The sequence below is a fragment of the Mizuhopecten yessoensis genome, unplaced genomic scaffold (assembly GCF_002113885.1).
Source record: "Mizuhopecten yessoensis strain PY_sf001 unplaced genomic scaffold, ASM211388v2 scaffold716257, whole genome shotgun sequence".
NCBI lineage: Eukaryota > Metazoa > Mollusca > Bivalvia > Pectinida > Pectinidae > Mizuhopecten > Mizuhopecten yessoensis.
In genome coordinates this window covers 428,036-447,821 of record NW_018480026.1, presented here as the reverse complement: position 1 = coordinate 447,821, position 19,786 = coordinate 428,036, and the positions used below count along the sequence as shown (strand labels likewise).

At 36.6% G+C, this 19,786-nt stretch overlaps 1 protein-coding gene across 1 annotated transcript in view; it reads right to left on the bottom strand.

The window, feature by feature from the left end:
• Positions 1-19,786, bottom strand: part of LOC110442388 (tumor necrosis factor receptor superfamily member 16-like) — a 46,965-nt gene that overhangs the window by 9,013 nt on the left and 18,166 nt on the right. The gene's annotated exons all lie outside the window — the stretch shown is intronic.

Sequence of the window (19,786 nt, the reverse complement as noted above, 5' to 3'; positions counted from 1 at the left end):
TTGTGATACATGTGTTGTTTAATTATGATATATATGCTGTTTACTTATGATACATATGGTGTGTATTATTGGGATGCATGTTGTGATTTCCCATGATATATATGGTGTGTTTACTATGAAACATATGGTGTGTTTGTTTATGATACATATGATGTGTTTACTTTTGATACATATGGTGTGTTTGTTTATGAAACATATGGTGTGTATACTTATGATATATATGGTGTGTATTATTGGGATGCATGGTGTGATTTCCCATGATATATATGGTGTGTTTACTATGAAACATATGATGTGTTTGTTTATGATATATATGATGTGTATACTTGTGTTACATATGATGTGTTTGTTTATGATATATATGATGTGTATACTTGTATTACATATGGTGTGTTTGCTTATAATATATATGTTGTTTACTTATGATACATATGGTGTGTATTATTGGGATGCATGTTGCGATTTCCCATGATATATATGGTATGTATACTTATGATACATATGGTGTTTGTTTGTGATACATATGGTGTGTTTACTTATGATATATATTATGTGTATATTTGTGATACATATGGTGTGTACTTATGATACATAGGTGTGTTAGCTTATTATACATATGGTGTATTTACTTAGATGCATATTATGTGTTTGCTTTATGACAGATGGTGTGTATGACGTTCAGCGTGTCATTTAGATAGCTCGACATATAGGGTTTTCGTAAAGTGTACTTTACTTGTATGTGTGAAAAGCATGAATTAATAGTTTCATGAAACCGTTTCCTAGTAACTTTAATGCACTCTTAGTCTATTTCGTTTTGAAGAAATGAAAATGTATTAATCACGCAAGTATAATCTTAAAATAAACCCAGCGAGGCGTTCAGCTTTTTCCTATTGGCGCAACCATGTTTATTATCATGACTCATGGATTCCCTGGATTTATCGCTGTAATAACGAAAGACCAAGAGAGACCCGAGTTGCTTTCAGGAAGGAGTAATGTAATTGGGTAAAAGAAAGGTCACTGACCGTGACCCATCAGTTGACTTTCTCATATCTAAATAGCATTTATATATATTGAAGATATTTATTTCATTTTAATAATGTAGTTCCACTGTAAAATTCATCAAAGGATGTTAGTTAGACTAAAGCAGATGTACGAAAAATTCTACATATTGAGGGTACCGTAAGCTGAAGTAGAATTTTGTTTAATGATGCAAGTTAGAATGAAGTAGATGTACGTGAAATTCTATATTATTTGTGTCATGATGTAAGTTAATTATAATATACGGAATGTAGAAGTAGATGTACGGGCTGTTTACATCATAATGTACCATAGGCAGGAGTAGATGTATGGGGCATTTTACATCATGATGTACCCCAAAGGCAGAAGTAGATGTAAGAGGCATTTTACATCATAATGGCCCATAGGCAGAAGTAGATGGACGGTACATTTTACATCGTAATGTACCATATGCAGAAGTAGATGTATGGGGCATTTTACATCATGATGTACCCCATAGGCAGAAGTAGATGTACGAGGCATTTTATATCATAATGTACCATACCCAGAAGTAGATGGACGGGGCATTTTACATCATGATGTACCCAATAGGCAGAAGTAGATGTACGAGGCATTTTACATCATGATGTACCCAATAGGCAGAAGTAGATGTACGAGGCATTTTACATCATAATGTACAATAGGCAGAAGTGGATGTACGGAGCATTTTACATCATAATGTACCATAGGCAGTAGTAGATGGACGGGGCATTTTACATCATAATGTACCATAGGCAGAAGTAGATGAATGGGGTATTTTACATCATGATGTACACCCTAGGCAGAAGTAGATGAACGAGGCATTTTATATCATAATGTACCATAGGCAGAAGTAGATGTACGAGGCATTTTACATCATGATGTACCAAAGGCAGAAGTAGATGTACGAGGAATTTACATCATAATGTACAATAGGCAGAAGTAGATGTACGGGGCATTTTACATCATAATGTACCATAGGCAGAAGTAGATGAATGGGGTATTTTACATCATGATGTACCAAAGGCAGAAGTAGATGTACGGGGCATTTTACACCATAATGTACCATAGGCAGAAGTAGATGTACGAGGCATTTTACATCATAATGTATCATAGGCAGAAGTAGATGTACGAGGCATTTTACATCATAATGTATCATAGGCAGAAGTAGATGTACGAGGCATTTTACATCATAATGTACAATAGGCAGAAGTGGATGTACGGAGCATTTTACATCATAATGTACCATAGGCAGAAGTAGATGTACGAGGCATTTAACATAATGATTTCCCATAGGCAGTAGCAGATTTCCCTTTAATGATGTAAGTTAGACTAAAGCAGATGTACGAGGAGTTCTACGTAATGAGGGTACCGTAGGCTGAAGTAGAATTCGGCACAATTGCCTGGTACTTGGGCAAACAAACATATGAAAACAACAAGACAGGACTGTAAGAACGGCTAAGTGTTAACTTTATATCAGCCCACTGTTTTTGTCTGTATTAATGATTTATAGAAATGGCTTTAAACTCATGTGTTAAAACGATCCAGCTTCAGCGCTAAGTTGTAAACCATGGCTAGTGAATCAAGCAAGCCGAAACACTCCAAAGGTAATTGTATTTATGGGCGATTCGGAATACCTTGTATTTTATTAACCGTGACAAGAGGCAGAATAATATAAGTATTAAATCACTGCGGTTAAAGCGACACATACTTGTAGTCATGTCTGGCTGTGTATTTACCAACTTCATGTGCACAAATCTTTATTTTGAAAAAGTTAGAGTAAAAGACAAAACGAACAACCTACGTTAATTTTGACTCCCTTAGAAAAGAAACAAGATTCGCAGTCATTCTGCTCTTTTTGCTTATTTTTTTATCTCTCGAATACATAAACCATAAACAAGATTTGTTGTACTATTTGTCAGGGTTTTTTAATGTATCTCTCCTTCTTAATTCTAGGTTTCATTATATTTGTATACGAGTTCAAGATAGCTCCCCTGCTGAGTTTGCGTATTCTAAAGAACAGTAGTTCAATACTGTTTATATTCCGTCTTTGCGTATTGCAGAGTTATCTTCTCTTGGGAGCAGGTATTGATTGTTACGTCATTGGTTTGTGTGAGAAAATTACGACGTTTTCTCAAAAATTGATGACGTTACTCTCACACACAAGGGACGTAACAATCAATACCTGGTCCCACGAGAAGATAACTCTGCAATACGCAAAGACGGAATAGTATTTTCCTGGAGTTTAAGTAAGATAGAAATGTGTAAAAGCATCAATTACCTGAAAGATACCATTATAAAACATGACTTTTTATATATGTATTTTTTGTATATTATTGTAGGGTGATCGTTTTGACCTGTAATTCATTGATGGCAAACAGTATGATATAACCAACTTTTAAATGTACAAAAGCCCGCATTCTAATTACGTTCAATTTTCAAGATAAAAAGTGGTTGACTGTACTTGTGTATTTTCAGTCGCTAAGGTTTGCAGTAGACTTAATGGCCACAGTAATTTCTTTTGAGCTCATAATACACATACTTTACATACTGTAGAATCATTTATTTTCGTGGCGTTAAAATTTCGTGGTTTTCATATACTAGGCTGTTTCAAGGACATTATATTCCACTGATTTTTTTATTTTCTACTATTTATTTTATACCAAATTTATTTTTTCTCGGGGATTTAATTTCGTGTATTTTTGTAATCCACGAAATAAACGAAATTTAATGTCCCGCGAAAATTTATGATTTCACAGTATTAGATCAATTGAAATTAACCAGTATTCCTCTGTTTTAATTCATTTTAAATTAGGGGATTTTACGCACCTGTCTCTTTTGACCTTTTGATTTCCAACATTTTGGTCCCTAGAATCACCGATGAGTCCTTTAAGGACGAAACAGCTGTATGGTGCATGCAGTGTTACCCGTTTTTGGCATGCTGTATCTGTTTCCAAATTGCATAGGTGCAATTACCGATGTATCTGTGTTACGTTCATGTTTTGTAGCCCATGGTATAATGACTATTTTGTTTTCAGTATTAACTACAGCTATCATATTTCACTATTTATAATTGATTTGTAGTTTGTATTTTTTGTGATGAACGTAGTTAAGCTTCACTACTGGATTTGACTGGTATTTAAATATTGTCTCAGTAATATAACTGAAACTCTTTTCCTTTAACAGTGCGGTTTTCGTCTCTAATCTTAGCTAGTATATTGTAGGTAGTTTCTGTAGATTAGTGGAGTTTAGTGGCCCACTCTCCAATGATCAAGATGATATGCTAAATTAACATTGTACCAATTGAAAGCTGAAGTCAATATGTCTAGTCCCTATCGACTAAACAGAGGTGTGCAGCTCCTCTATCTTCTCATCTGGTAACCTGTAAACACGAGTTAGCAGATAATACTTAGCACTAAAGATAAAGATGTGAACCAGATACATAACTTATATTGAATTGCGTCTTTTTGTATACATTTATAGAAGGAGAAGGTTTTATATAGCCATGCCTGCTTGACTGAATGTCACAATCAGATGTCGCAGGTACGTTTGAGTCGGAACATTTGAATTAGACAAAATGTGTGTCAGCATTGGTACATCATATTCTGAATCAGTCTGATGTTCAGATTTGGGGGAAATGATATACGTGTTGTATCCCAATGTATGATCTAAAGAGGTGAACTATATGAGATCTGTGTTTTTTGCTATGGGGCAATTAGAGAGACTAAATTCAATCTTGCAAGCGGTCCTATTGCAAGGCCTAGGACCTATTTCTATATTGTCTGACCTACCTACCCTTTTTTCGACGGAGTGTCACTTGACATACGTCGTAATATGTCCTTGTCAGTTGTGTGGGCGTTATGTGCAAATAAATTCAAGTCTATTGAAGTGCAATAAATGTCTTCATGCTACTTGCTCGTCGCGATATCAAGGTGTTGATTTGTTAGAAGGAACACATATCATAAAAAACTCAATACTCTGTAAAGGATGACATATAATTCGTTCGAATATGTACGACCTAATACGCCTACTGCACTATTAGCCCCGATATACAGCCTCCTCATATGTAACATGCATCTTCTAGGAGATAACAAAACCTAGCCTGATGATTTTCCACTACATGATCTGTAGATGAGATGGATGTGGCACATATATGTAACCTGCAAATGTTTCCTTCTATGTCCTATCGGGTCACCAAACAGACCAGAGTTGATACCCTGTCCTCATTTCACTACATAGCATTTACAATTTCATACCTCTTGTTACTATACATTTTCCTTTAAAAAGCCCAATGAATGTTAGTGCTACCTTCGCTATATGTCTTTACGTATTCTGAAGACTTCAAATACGAAAACAGAACAATGTTTTATAAAGCACTATGCGTAACTTCTCACCTGTTCCTTTCATGTAAATACCTGAGTTTGATATTGGATTGCTGTCCTTCTTTATATGTTCCAGATTGTACAGATTTACATATGTTACTACATAATAATACGCAATACTAAGCAAGAATCACGCCGACACTATCCACATGTACTGGGGTCTAACTAAGGTCCTGGTTTATAGTACAGTAGTACCTCACTACAATCAAACATAGGAAATGTATGTCAAATTAGGTCTTGTATTCTGACACGAGGTCGCCATGAGTACACTACGACAAAAACACAAAAAATTTACAATGTGAAAATCTGTCATTGTTTGAGTTTAGCCATGTTCAGAGTTCAAAATTCGGGACACAAAATCTGTATTTAACGTCGCATATTTATATTAACATTTTATGTATGTTTTATGTTGGTTTCTCTAATATCTCTGCATGTAGAGGGGAATATAATAACCTGTCCACGAGATTTTATCGGGGAGCCAATATGTAACTCACACTTATTCTCTAATCACCATATTTCGTTACAACGACTTGTGTGTTCGATCCCTGGAGAGTTGGATAATGAGGGGCATTTTACAATCCCACTGGTTCCCTTACTGGGGTGAATCAAGGGAAGCGTCTGGAAGTGTGAACCCAGTCAACGTGATTGATCCGTGTGCACATGATGTTATACCACGGACTTCGATAGTAATTCCGGTGTTATACCACGGACTTCGATAGTAATTCCGGTGTTATACCACGGGAATACTAAAGATATAATCCAGTAAGATGGTACGGCTGTTTACCAAAACAAACAACATAAACGCTATGACCCCAGATGGAAAACCTTGTCTCGACAAATTTTGAAAATATTTCTCTATATCTATGTCTGTCTGTCTGTCTGTCTGTTTATCCATTTACTTGGTAATTGGGTAAGTGTCGACATCGTTCATACGTCTATGTCACTTAACAATTGTTTTCTGCTATTTTATCTTATCTTTTACGTTTTATTTTCATCAACACATATTGGAAATCTACTGAAAGAAAACCACAAGCCAACTAGGTCACAGGCAGGGAGCACGTGACAGTGAGCTGTCTGCCTATGTTTGGTAAACATGTTTGTCAGTCGACTGATCTCCGTATCTGTTATCGCCATCCATATTACCAGCACGTCCATTCTTTGATCATTTCAACAGGACTGGACTTTGATTTTAGCTGTAATTGCTTGAAGTATTCTCGGCTGACTCATGACTGCCACACCACTCGCCGTACATAACGATGTATTGATAAAAGCTAATAAAACGCTATTTATAAAACACACGACATCAAAGCGACTCTATAGATGTGTATAGTATATACATGTATCTATGCATTAGGCAACAGCCGCGCTGCGAGATCGGCAATTATCAAAATGATTTGACCGGATACAAAGTCATGCAAACGCTTTAAAATACAATACACATAGTCATAAAAGCGTTTTAATTTGCATAGATAGCAGACGACATCACAGATTCAACGACGCACGCAGACACCACCTCAAAGTCATCAAAATGTTTGATCTGGTCCTGCGATCACGTGACTTGTAATGAGAAATACTTGTAACAACAGGATAATAGGAATAATTGTGTTTTCTTCACTGCGCACGAAAATTACGCAAAAGCTATATAAAATGTTTCTGGTGGAAGATCAAAGTTGATGTATAAACACCCAACTCTCAGCCAGTAAACGCTCGCACAGGTTCACGCGCTTTGATTAAACAATCTTATAATGTAATGTAAAAAATTGATAAAAGCTCGTCGCATCGTGTGGTGGGTGTTTGATGAACTGAAATCAAACGGCGAGTAAAGCCGCATATTCTGTCTGAAATACATGATTAATACAACCATTTGCTTGTGTTAGCTTTTATCGGCGGGACCGTGTGGTTCTCTGTTAGACTATTACAGTATGCAAACTGTGTGTCGCGGTCGCACGTCCGGGCAGGGGTCTTTGGGGTTCTTTGTAGCAACAATACTGTTAAACAAGCATGTCGGGACTGGGAACTTCCATTTAACAGTAAACGTCATAAAGTACGGTAAATTAATAATAGAAATATACAGGACCAGTAGGAATCCATGTGCGGGCAGATCAACAAGGTAGCAGTATCAAGGCATATAATGTTATTGAAATAATGGTATGTTGTACGAAATTGTTAAGGAGAATCGAGAATAATGTGTTAATGAAATGCTACAATTATTTAAATAGAGTTTAACACGGATATCACAACAAGATGCACCAAACACACACACTAAACAAAAAACAAACGAGTATGGTATGGTGTACAGGCGATGAGACAAATCACCAAACATATTGCATTGAATAGAAGAACATTAAAAGAAAATCCAAACTTATTGTAAACACTTTCCACATATGTTGTGGTCACTGCCCATTTAATGTCATACAAAGACGATGTCAACAAATGTTTAGTCTACTCTACAACAAAAATGCATATTAAGACGTCCTGATGAGATTGTTGGGCAACTCAACTGTTAATACCGTATGAAGATGTCAAAAGTTAATTAGGTCACTCGACAGACAACTTTATACGAAGATGGTGTCGACAGATGATCAGGTCATTCGACAGATAACTTTATACAAAGATGGTGTCGACAGATGATCAGGTCACTCGACAGATAACTTTATACGAGGATGGTGGTCACTCGACAGATGATCAGATCACTCGACAGATTACTTTATACAAAGATGGTGTCGACAGATGATCAGGTCACTCGACAGATAACTTTATACGAAGATGGTGTCGATAGATGATCAGATCACTCGACAGATTACTTTATACGAAGATGGTGTCGACAGATGATCAGGTCACTCGCCAGATTACTTTATACGAGGATGGTGGTCACTCGACAGGTAACTTTATACGAAGATGGTTGTCACTCGACAGATAACTGTATACGAAGATGGTGTCGACAGATGATCAGGTCACTCGACAGATGTCTTTATACGAAGATGGTGGTCACTCGACAGATAACTTTATACGAAGATGGTGTCGACAGCTGACGCGGCCACTCATCAGCTTAATACCATATGAAGACGTGAACGCAATTCACGCTTTAGAATGCCAAACACTGAAAAATCACTTCTACGATGTGACAGCAACATATGTTGGTTACACTCTGACATGGGGGACAGATGGGAAAGGAAAGAAGTAAAAGTGTGGCATGGTTATAGAAATATATGTACATGTACAATGTGGGGACCGCCGTGGCCAAGTTGTTAAGGCGGCTGACATTCTGCTACCACTAACCCTCCACCACTGGTTCGTGAGTTCGAGGCCTACGTGGGGCAGTCGCCAGGTTCTGGCCGTTTGTCGGCGGTGTTTCTTCGGGCACCCTGGTTTTCCTCCGCCACCAAAACCTTAACCTCAAATGATTAAGGACGTTAATGCAATAACCACAATAACTTAAAACATCTAATGATTTTGCCTTGGCTATTCTAAATAGAATATATATATTTATATTCATACGTTGTTCTAACACATTGATTGCCCTTTAGTTAGTCATTTTTTGCAAGTTTAAACATGGTGTTAGGGTAGGTTAGCTAAAAAGGTAAAGCTCGAGGCCCATTCTTTCCTTAACCGACATCATTAACCACTATGTCCCAGACATGCTCTTACTCATTTCAGTAAATAACATCTTCAGATCACGTTAGTTCTGTGTTGCTGTCTGTACATGATACGATACATATCACGTGCGCTATTCCTTCATGGCAGTATTACCTTCTCTTTTTCCCCTTGTACAAAACTGAATCATGTCAAATCATGCTATTCTCTATGGTAATAAAACTCTGGCACAGTCGTTCTTACGTTTGTAAATTACACATCTTCTAACTTTATTTATAACGATATTTATACTGCCAATATGAAATTATTGATATCACTCATGCAGTGTTCTTTTCATATTCGAGGCAGGCAACTCGACCCACAGCTGTCAAAGAGGTTAGACTGTACGGCATACGCCACGAGCTGGAACTGACTTACAACAGCCGACGAGCAGCCAGGGACTTCAAAGTCGGTCTAGAGATGGCACTCCCGTAGCAATCTCCACGTGAAAAATAACTAACTCCTATTATTATGTATACAACAGACCTCATCGCTAATTCGTATAGCATTATATATCCTTTGTGACAAATCTGTCCTTGATAAGAGTTCCGTGCTCTAACGTTACTAGCAGACACTGTTTAAACTTTAAGCATAGGCACTTATAATTAATATGGACAACTCGTACATATGTCTTAAATTGTAATAGACTCTCTACTATAGCAGACATCTTATTTCAAAACAGGCATTTGTAACTTTTATAACAGAGAGGTGATGTAGCAGACACTTCTTACAACTGTGCTTAAAAACATTTCTCACAACTTCGATAAAAGGGCCTAAACTTTGATGGCAGGCAGTTGAGTTTGAGAGCAGGAACTTATCTTTGAAAACTGAACATCTCTTTTCTAGATCCCCATTAACCATGTAACAAATCACTGTGGTGTTTGAACGGGATGCTCGGAGTTTCGTTGTGAACAATAACATTGTTTACCTGGAAATCCCGTCTAAATAACCTCTGTTAGCAATTCATCAGTTCTTAAGTATATCCTCCATGTAAAGGATATCCCTACAGTACACTACAATATAACAAGTAATGTAAAACAGTTAGTGTCGAACAACAGGCCATTATATAAAGGATAAATATCTTGATGAAGAATTAGCACCTGGTCATTTACAGGATACATCTCCTACTGGAGAACTAGAAATCGAAAATCTATTCCTGATGGAGAACAAGAAATCGAGCAAATAAGAGATAAAACTTCAGTTGAGAACAAATATTCAAGTATCTTAAGGATAAGCATCCTGATGAAAAACAAAATTTCGAGTATCTGAAGGATAAATATCCTGATGAAGAACAAATATTCGGGCATCTCAAGAATAAATCTCCTTATCGAGAATGTGATTGAGTATCTGAAGGATCAATTTCATAATGTGATATATTTGAATGTGTTAAGAATAAGTGTAGTAGGTATAAATACGTTAATCTACTAGTCTTACAACAAATCGAGTATGTGAAACATCAAACGCCTGATAAAGTACAAACAACCAAGCAGAGAAATGATAAATCTACAGTTCTACAAACAATCGACTATGCAAAAGATCAAACTCCGAATGTAAAACACAAATCGAGTGTCAAGGGGATGAACGCATTACATTTATACAAGCAACCGAGTTTGTAAAGGATAAATCTTGGAATGCAATACATGTAGCATAAATCGCTTAATGTTGCTATCTAAAGGTTTTTATTTCTTCACGTGATCCTAGGATAAATTTCTAATGTCATACAAAGTAAATATGAAAAGGATTCCACTCTATATATGGTCTTACTCGATACACTGAAATGGGAGGTAATTTTATGAAGTGTTTTAAAGGACAAGTTCACGTGAACATTCTGTAGTTTAATAAACCAAAGTAAGACCTCGCCAGAGGAATTCGGACATGCTGACCAGTAGATACTCCGGCCTGTACTTAACCATTGTTACGCCTGTTCGGATACCCATTCGTTATCGTCAATATCAATAGAAGTTGGTTGCGACTACCATAAAAAGAAGAGGAAAATTAAATGAAATCCGTCAAAAGCTAGGAGAAAATCAATTTGTACGCTTTGTTAAACAAGATCAAAGCCGCCCGTCCATATAGCAACATTACCGAGGCAATACCATTGTATTACATGCGGACGTCTCACTTTGAAATATCACTATACAATACTAGTACTACCGGTATCTGGAAACACGAGTCGGCACATAAAGTACATCGAACGTACGCATTCTTCTGATGTAAGTCATTCCTATAATTACACTACACCATATATTCTTACGTGTTAATGTGGTAATAATGAAAAAGAAACAAGATCTCATGTCGCGATAAGAAAAAAACACAACGTGTCGTATCCGTATCTGTATATTAAATGTTAAATTACACCTGCTTTTGGATTCAAATATTGCGAGATTTATTGCCTTTTAAATACGTACATCTGACAGGCATCGTAAACATTTCTTAAATTACAGAAACTATATTGAAGGTGTTATAAAGGATGCAGTAAAGATTTTTTTCCCCGCCATTATCAAGCGAGAAGCACTTTTGAACAGTATCTATATTTTGCTATGACTGTCGGTGAAATGTTACACTCAGGTCGTCGATGTTTATGCACAAAATGACATAATGTTAAACTTTCTTTGAACAAACGATATTACATACCTAAGGATAGAAAGGGGATATTGTGAAATACTATAGAAAACCTTGTCCCTTATCACAACTTTTTTTCCGTAAGAATATTAACATTTCACAATATCAGACTGGGTAACAAAACAACATTTCATCAAATGAGAACAGAAAATGTATAGTAGGAATGTGCATGTATTATTCTAAAACCATTTTGCTTAAAAAGTGAAGGAACTGAAGAAAAACTGCAAAGGTTATTTATTATCTCAAAAATGTTTACCTTAAAAAAATCGTAACACCCAGATCAAGCATGGATTCTGTGCTCAAACCAATTTTCTTGTAACTCGCTTAAATCATATGACAAGGTACAAAAGTAAGGTTTAAACATTTAAAATGGCATTAGGCATGAAGTCTCTTCAATACTCTTCAAAATCATCGACAAACTCCTTTTTGAAATTAATTTAACTCTGAAAGACGAAATTGGGCTTTAGCACAGAATTTCAGTCTGAGCATGAGAACAGTTTCATGAATACGAGCCCGGTGTACCATCGTCAGAAAGTCAAGCGTAAGCATTCAAAACGGTACTCGACTTGATGTGACCAAAATTGACCGTTATCATCCACAAAACATGATTTCGTTATCAAACTATCAAGGGAACACGAAATTAGGGTTCGAGCACAAAATCTGTGTTTGAGCATGAGAACGGTTTCATGAATACGGAAACAAATTACATTGTGTATTATTTTTGTCTCTGAGCAGTTATGACCACGAAAGCGAATGCTGCTATCCTAAACCTGAGTGATAGTTAACTCTTGGAAACAGCTACGACACTTCGCATGTGTACATATATAATGAGACACTTTCCCATGGTCATAGTAAAGTGTTATCACGCTGAAATATCATGCATGTACAAAATTGAGATTGTGTGAGCATAACCTTGAACTAGCAATTGTAAGATCAAGAGAGCAAGGAGTATGTAAAAAAGGTCTTGTTCTAGAAGATGAAGAACACTTCTGCTTCAGGTGTGGCTATAATGCACAGCTGAGAAAGGGCTTTTAAGTAAATATATTTAAAACTATTCTATACTTTACACAAATATTTTAACACATTTTTGTATATTCTAACAATATGCACTTTAACTTGACTCCAGCTTATTCATAAAACAGTCACCTGAACTGAGGAGTGTGGGCCTGGCTTCCGTGTAAGTTTATATATTGTTCAATATTGCAGTTTCTTTATACATTTGCTGTATTTTTATTATTATTATTATTTGCCTTCCAAGTTACTATGTAACTATCAATGAGCAATAAAATTGTTTAATTGAATTGTAAACTGATAGCACGTTTGATTTGTGTGTTGATTCCATGTTAAAGACGAGTTTACATGTCGGCATTGGTTTGCGGAGAAAGACATCGCAAAAGTAAGTAAACTCCTGACATATATTCTTACAACAGAATCAATGAAAACTAACATTCGGAGTTGTCCGAGGTCAAGCACGCAAGCCTAAATGGGCGTTTATTACATTTCTAAAGACTCTGGCCTAGTCCGTTTTTCATATAACATGTTGAAACCAAGCTCAAAATTATCTCTGGCAATGTTACTGCATTGTGATTTACTTCGGTTCCAGGGTTGAACCTTATTCCATAATGTATGTATTCAGTCAAGTGAGAGAGTATTCGTCTCACCCGCGTTAGACTTGGTTCTTTTTTAATTAATTATTTATTATGAATGGTGATGTTTATCAACTTGTCCCAAGAGAGGATTTTGTTGAAGGGGCACTTTACGGCATAGGTGTGGGGTAACACAAAGCAATCAACGAAAAGTAATTGCGTTGCATTGGTGAGATTAGTCTAAGACGGGACCATCTTCAAAATCCACGAGTTGCGCACTCGATATCTCGCATCCTCTAGTTATGTACAATGTAAATGTAGATATTTGATAAGGAGAGATGCAGTCAAGAATGTAGAAGATGATTTGCTCCCAGACAGACACAGACATTTGTCATCAGGATAGGGACCCTCAAATCTTCATAATATTATCAAAACTATTTATAGAAACGCTAGACGTTTTCCGTATGCAATATAAAATGTGATATATGTGTTTTTATTGAGAAAAACACGTCTCCAACCTGAATGTAATTCTCGTCAGCATTTATAACATCTGACGTTCATTTCGCGTGAGTTTGTTGTCATCAGATAAGTTGCTTTAAATCTACATGTAATTCCAGGGTGTATATGTCATATGTCATTCATAATAGCATGTACATTGCTGAACCTTGCTTTATTCCGTCTTTGCGTATTGCAGAGTTATTTTCTCTTGGGAGCAGGTATTGATTGTTACGTCATTGGTTTGTGTGAGAAAATTACGTCGTTTTCTCAAAAATTGATGACGTTACTCTAATAAACAAGTGACGTAACAATTAATACCTGCTCCCAAGAGAAGATAACTCTGCAATACGCAAAGATGGAATTACTTCTTTGGGGCATGTCTGTGTTTAGTAATCACACATTCACCTCAAAGGCTTCTGGATAATCTGTACTCGCTTTAGCGAAGTATTACCAGAATGACTCGGTTTATAATGACACAAGCTGTTCCCTTGGCTGAGCGAATCCTTTCACAATATGGAAGTTATTGTTGTAGCTCGTAAAAAATCACATGCACGTGCCAAACACATATATTGGAAACTAAAGGTCTGCCAGGGCCCAGTTGTTCAAAGGTGATTAGCTTAATCAGTAATTAGCGCACATTTTAATTTGTGTATAACTTAAAAACTAAACCAATGAATTAGATACAACTTTTCAGATATCAAATATTTAGTAGAGTGAATTCACATGCAAAATTGTGAGAGTTTACCTTGCATATTGACGAAATTATCAAAGGTTGAAAAATGTCATTAAACAGTGGTTAAGCTAACCAGCTTTTGAACAACTGGGCCCAGATATTTTATAATTCATAGTTTCATTATGGCAACTCAGGTTTAATCAGTGAAATCAACAAACGTGCACATTATTCATTAACTGAAGTGGTTTTATATCACGTTTTAGTTGTCTTTGTCAAACAAATGTGTGCAGTCTGCTACTGGAGACAATCTGTTGACTTCGTGAATATAAATTATGTTTATATATAGTGTTTGTCACGTTTAGTTAAGAGTTTAAGTAGATACTTCTGTAGAGTTTTAAGCGTTTTGTCATTCAATACACAAATACAGGAAGGAAATTAGTTACTGGTACTTTCGTTAACATGCGGAATAATTGATAAGAAATATATAATATGGTTTATGTTTCACCGATATTTTTTTTTTTTTTTTTTAAATATTTCCGATCAGAATTAGTCCAAGATGTGTTAGGTTACTGTGTTACCTTAAGCCTTTGAACAATCTTTAAAATTTAGCGACACGAAAGTGACATGATATATGACTTATATATATCTCAGGAATAGAGGAAGAATGGAAAATCCTTAATTTGGATATTTTAACATTATTTGATTATGAGATGAAGAGAAAAGTTTGACTTCAGAGGCGGTGGGGGTTAACTTTTTAAGGAAAGAATTTGACACGTTTAAACTTTGTATTAAATTGACTCCTGATATGATTGGTAACTGAGATATCATACAGTAAATTCCGACAAGCAATGATTTTCGATGTGGCCAGCGATGATTTCAATACACCCTGTGTATACAAGCACATATTACGTGTGTATGTATATGTATTTTAACATTGCGTGACTTGCATACCCGGACAGACACGATCACTCGGAGAGAGCTCGTTAGGTTACAGACGTTTGATGTCGCGTTAAGTTTCCTTACCTGCTTAACTAATAAACAGGTGCAATTCATTTCGACGCTTTAAAAAGCAAATTAATAACATTTCTCAAAATTCCACAAAATTCCACAGCCACTATTTCATCTTTTCAACATTTTAAGTCAATTGTTATTTTGTAATAAAAAGAACACTACTATACACTCTTTTAAAGATATAATTAACCATTTGTACCGCTAACATTTGACCCCAAATTTTCGTTGTAAAGGTCAATGTGTGAAAATGGATAGCTTTGTGACCAGTCTATGTTTCAGTAGCTTTCAATGGGAGTTAAGAATATAAAAACAACCAAGCCCCATTGCACATATTTTCACACAGCTATAAAATACAATGCGCATACGAAATTTTGCATTTTCCCACATTCTACAAAATTGTGCTTGGGCCATTCGACTAGTTTTACGTGTACTATTTTCATCATCAAATAAGAAAAAAAATACCTCCGCAAATAGCCATTTTCAAACAACGATTTATTATAATATTCATCCATACTTAATATACACATACAACTCATGAACCGTACAGTCCACTTTTAGTACGCTGGTGATGTATATGAAAGGCCGTACTGCAATTATGTCGAGATTTCATTTAATATAACATCTGTCTAAATGTGCAGTACAATGAGGGAATTTCTAATTATCTCCCCTGAATTGAGAGCTCTTTCGCTCTGTCTGTAATCAGTCTTTGTGAGGGCCTTCCGCCGGCATTACTGATTCTCTTTGAAGACGCCGGATCAAACCGTCCCCGACAACACGGTGGATTTAATTATCCTTGACGCCGTATCACATCATTACATAATAAATATTTCTCTTTGCTTATTTCCACCACCAATGTGTAATTTCGTCCACCAGTAAACGCCTCGGTGAAGATTGTAAATGTAGACCTTTTTTTTTCATCGACAATGTTTTCAACTAGTCTTTCTTCACAGTGAATAATGATTGTAGTTATGTTATATTTTTTAAATAAATTGATCACCACACAGTGAAATGGGCATTCCTAGAACGCAACATTGTTATATGGCCCTTACTCTATCCTACCCAACCACCCTTCCCCAGCCCACTCCCCCCGCCACCCTCTACCCCCGCCACCCTCTACCCTCCCAACAGCTCTCAAACTAGTGACATAATGTACATATTAGTCCCAGTGCAGTTTTCTACCTTAAGGGAGTATGCCCCAAACGGAAAACAAATGATTTTGCTACCAATAGATTTTTTAATTGATATCATAAAAATTTCATATTTTTCTCTCCGGATTGTTTTTGCTGGGCTCTCCGCCAATTGATCAAAATGGTCTGACCGACATTTCGATTGTGTAATTACTTCAGAATTGTCTGAATACAAATCGATAAATGCGTGTCCCAACAGATTGAGTGCTCTAAAATGCACATGTGCCTGAGGCGACTTCTACCTCTGACTGTAAAAATCCTTAATCTAAATCATTCAAAAGCGTCTACACCGACCTTGGTGGTTTTAAATGTGTACAAACACGCGCCTCAATCGGCTAAAATTTGATTGCAACAATATGAGGGAGAATTTTATGCCGATAACACTTGTGCAACTTTGAACGTGCACTTCCAAGAAGTGTGTCTACCTCAACACACAATGTTCCGACGATAATAATCTCTCAGATACAAATATGGTATCGATGAAATCCCGCGAGGTTTCCGTTTTGCACAGGTGTTGAGGTTGCTATCTGATAGCACTGCGCATGATCAAAGAGAAAAAAACAGCTTTTTGTCTTGCAAGTGCCTAGTACTTGTCGGGATATGAGCGGGCGCGGAGTTCTCAACATATGCCAGCCATTCGCTGTTTGTATCTAGGTCTAGAGAATGTTTGAATACACAAACGAACTGACGAAACCTCATAAGAGTTCAAGAGACCAAGACAAAGAGAATTCTTCACTTCAAACGGAGCTTTGTTGGTTATAAGACTATTAATGACTTCGACAGACGTTAGATGACTCGCTTTGTCAAACAGAAACAATACACTACAATGCTATGTATGCTGAAATGCATTATAACATGATTAAGAAGACGAGAAAAACGAAATATTTGTACATGACAAGAAGTGGTAGAAAAAAAATCCATGTGCTTGCTTTTATAGAAGCATTTAAGAAGATATAGAGTCAGAGACTCACTTAAATTCCAATCAACATCGAATCACTTCAAAATATTTTTCAAATGTAGCGGAATTACATTGTACCCCACTGTAAGAATACGACAATATATTCGGAACGCCTTGAATAATTTTCGAAAATAGATTTTCGGAAGGCCTCATAAAATCTTACGATGTCAACTAAACAATCGCATAAGAAGAATGGAGGTAAATGTATGGTGCTGCGCAGTGCAGTGACCAGTAGCATTCCGTGTAACAGTTCTGTTTTCAATGCGATGGAGTATTATAAGATGCTGATGGATTACCCTGGAATTTGTCTCCTGAATGAAGCACGTTCATAGCACGTGCTGAAATATGTTTACACATGTTATGTTGCAGACGTCTTTGTTTTACACTTGACATGTGCAATGCATGTGCTCAATTTAGAAAAGCATTAACCATGACTTGAGTTTGAACATGAGAACGATCCGTGAATATGGGCACTGGTGATTGGTATGATAACGTCCCCCATTGTATGCAATACTACGAAAATCCGCCGATAGAGTGATTAAAATTATTATTCTGCAACACATATACCGGGAAACGGAATGAGTTGCATTGAGGTTTTGTTTTGTTTTGTTTAATTTTGTTAAACGTCCTAATAACAGCTAAGGTCATTTAAGAACGTATCATTATGTGTTTTATTGTATGCGTGCTTGCGTGTGTGTATGCACCTGACGTAACGTCAGATGTTGACGCACAACAGTGTAACACACTTTTAACGTCATTTCGTTTCAGGTTTGACGTTTGTGGCACACGGCCGGCTTTGTAAAACATGTGCTTTTAGAGCTATCGGAATGAAAATAGACATATGTAAAGCGTATTTATTTGACATTCATATGGTCACGGTTTGTATATGACAAGTGTAAACAATTTTGACAATGATCGAATTGAACGTGAAGATAACGGTTAAGAAGTGAAAGAAAAAAGTGATAAAATAACGCTACCCGTATAAGTACCATCTGCTTCCTTAATATCAACAATGATATGTAAGTTATAAAGCACATATTGATTAAGTACATAGAATAACATGCATATATCAAAATAATCCGTATTTTTTTATTTGATTGAAGTCCGAGAATGAAAGCGCGCTCAGATTATACTACATTGTATAATGACGTGATGTCATTTGCCATTTAGTCATACATTGGCATTGGTGTTGTTACCCTCAGAGTTATCACATTATCGCATTCCAATAAATAAATTAGAAAAATCACATACAAGATTGAATTTCGCTCATTACATTTTCCACACAGGCTAAAATGTCTAAATTTTCTCCTCCTTCAACTGTAATTTGTAATTGTGCAACCTGCTGTCCGTCAAAATGTATACAACAATGGATACTTTACCCCCATCCTCGATATTCCAGGGGTTAGGCTCACTTACGCTCTCTGTGCCCCTGGAATTTCACATGACAAAATCGAAGGTCAGTGTACGTCACCTTCTGGATGACACGAGAAGACTAGTTTGATACTTTGATGTACATTAAAAGAATTGCTCGGTCGCGTAACGGTAAAATTGACTGGTTTTTTAGTTGGGTGTCGCATCTCTGTACTCCATTTTGTACATTGTAATGTATCTGAGGAAACAAATAAACTTGAAAAAAATGATCTACCTGAGACCGATCAAATTGCTAGCCGCGTGCCTTCAAATTTGCTTTGAGATATTCCAGGGGTACATAGAGCGTAGGTGAACGTAACCCCTGGAGTATCGAGGATGCTTTGTCCTCACCAGGTCAAAATATAGGCCTTCTACCACCTCCGACCCGCTCTGGAAAGAGTTTCCCAGTCATTTTCAATACGTTCATCAGATAGTAATCACTAAGCTATGATGTGCTAGTGTTCTTGTTTTGTTTAGGACAGGAGATTAGCAATAGGCGGTAGGATTGATATTTGTGACAAGGGAGTTGGATTGGTCCATGTGACTGGCAAGTGACAATATCGGTGCAGGATTGATCTGTGTTACAGGAATATGACAAAAGTCGGCGGGGTTGATATCATTGTGACAGAAGGGTGAGAATTGTCGTAGGGATTGTTTTCATTGTGACAGGAGGGTGACAATAGTCGGTGGGGTTGATATCATTGTGACAGAGGGTGACAATAGTCGTAGGGATTGTTTTCATTGTGACAGGAGGGTGACAATAGTCGGTGGGGTTGATATCATTGAGACAG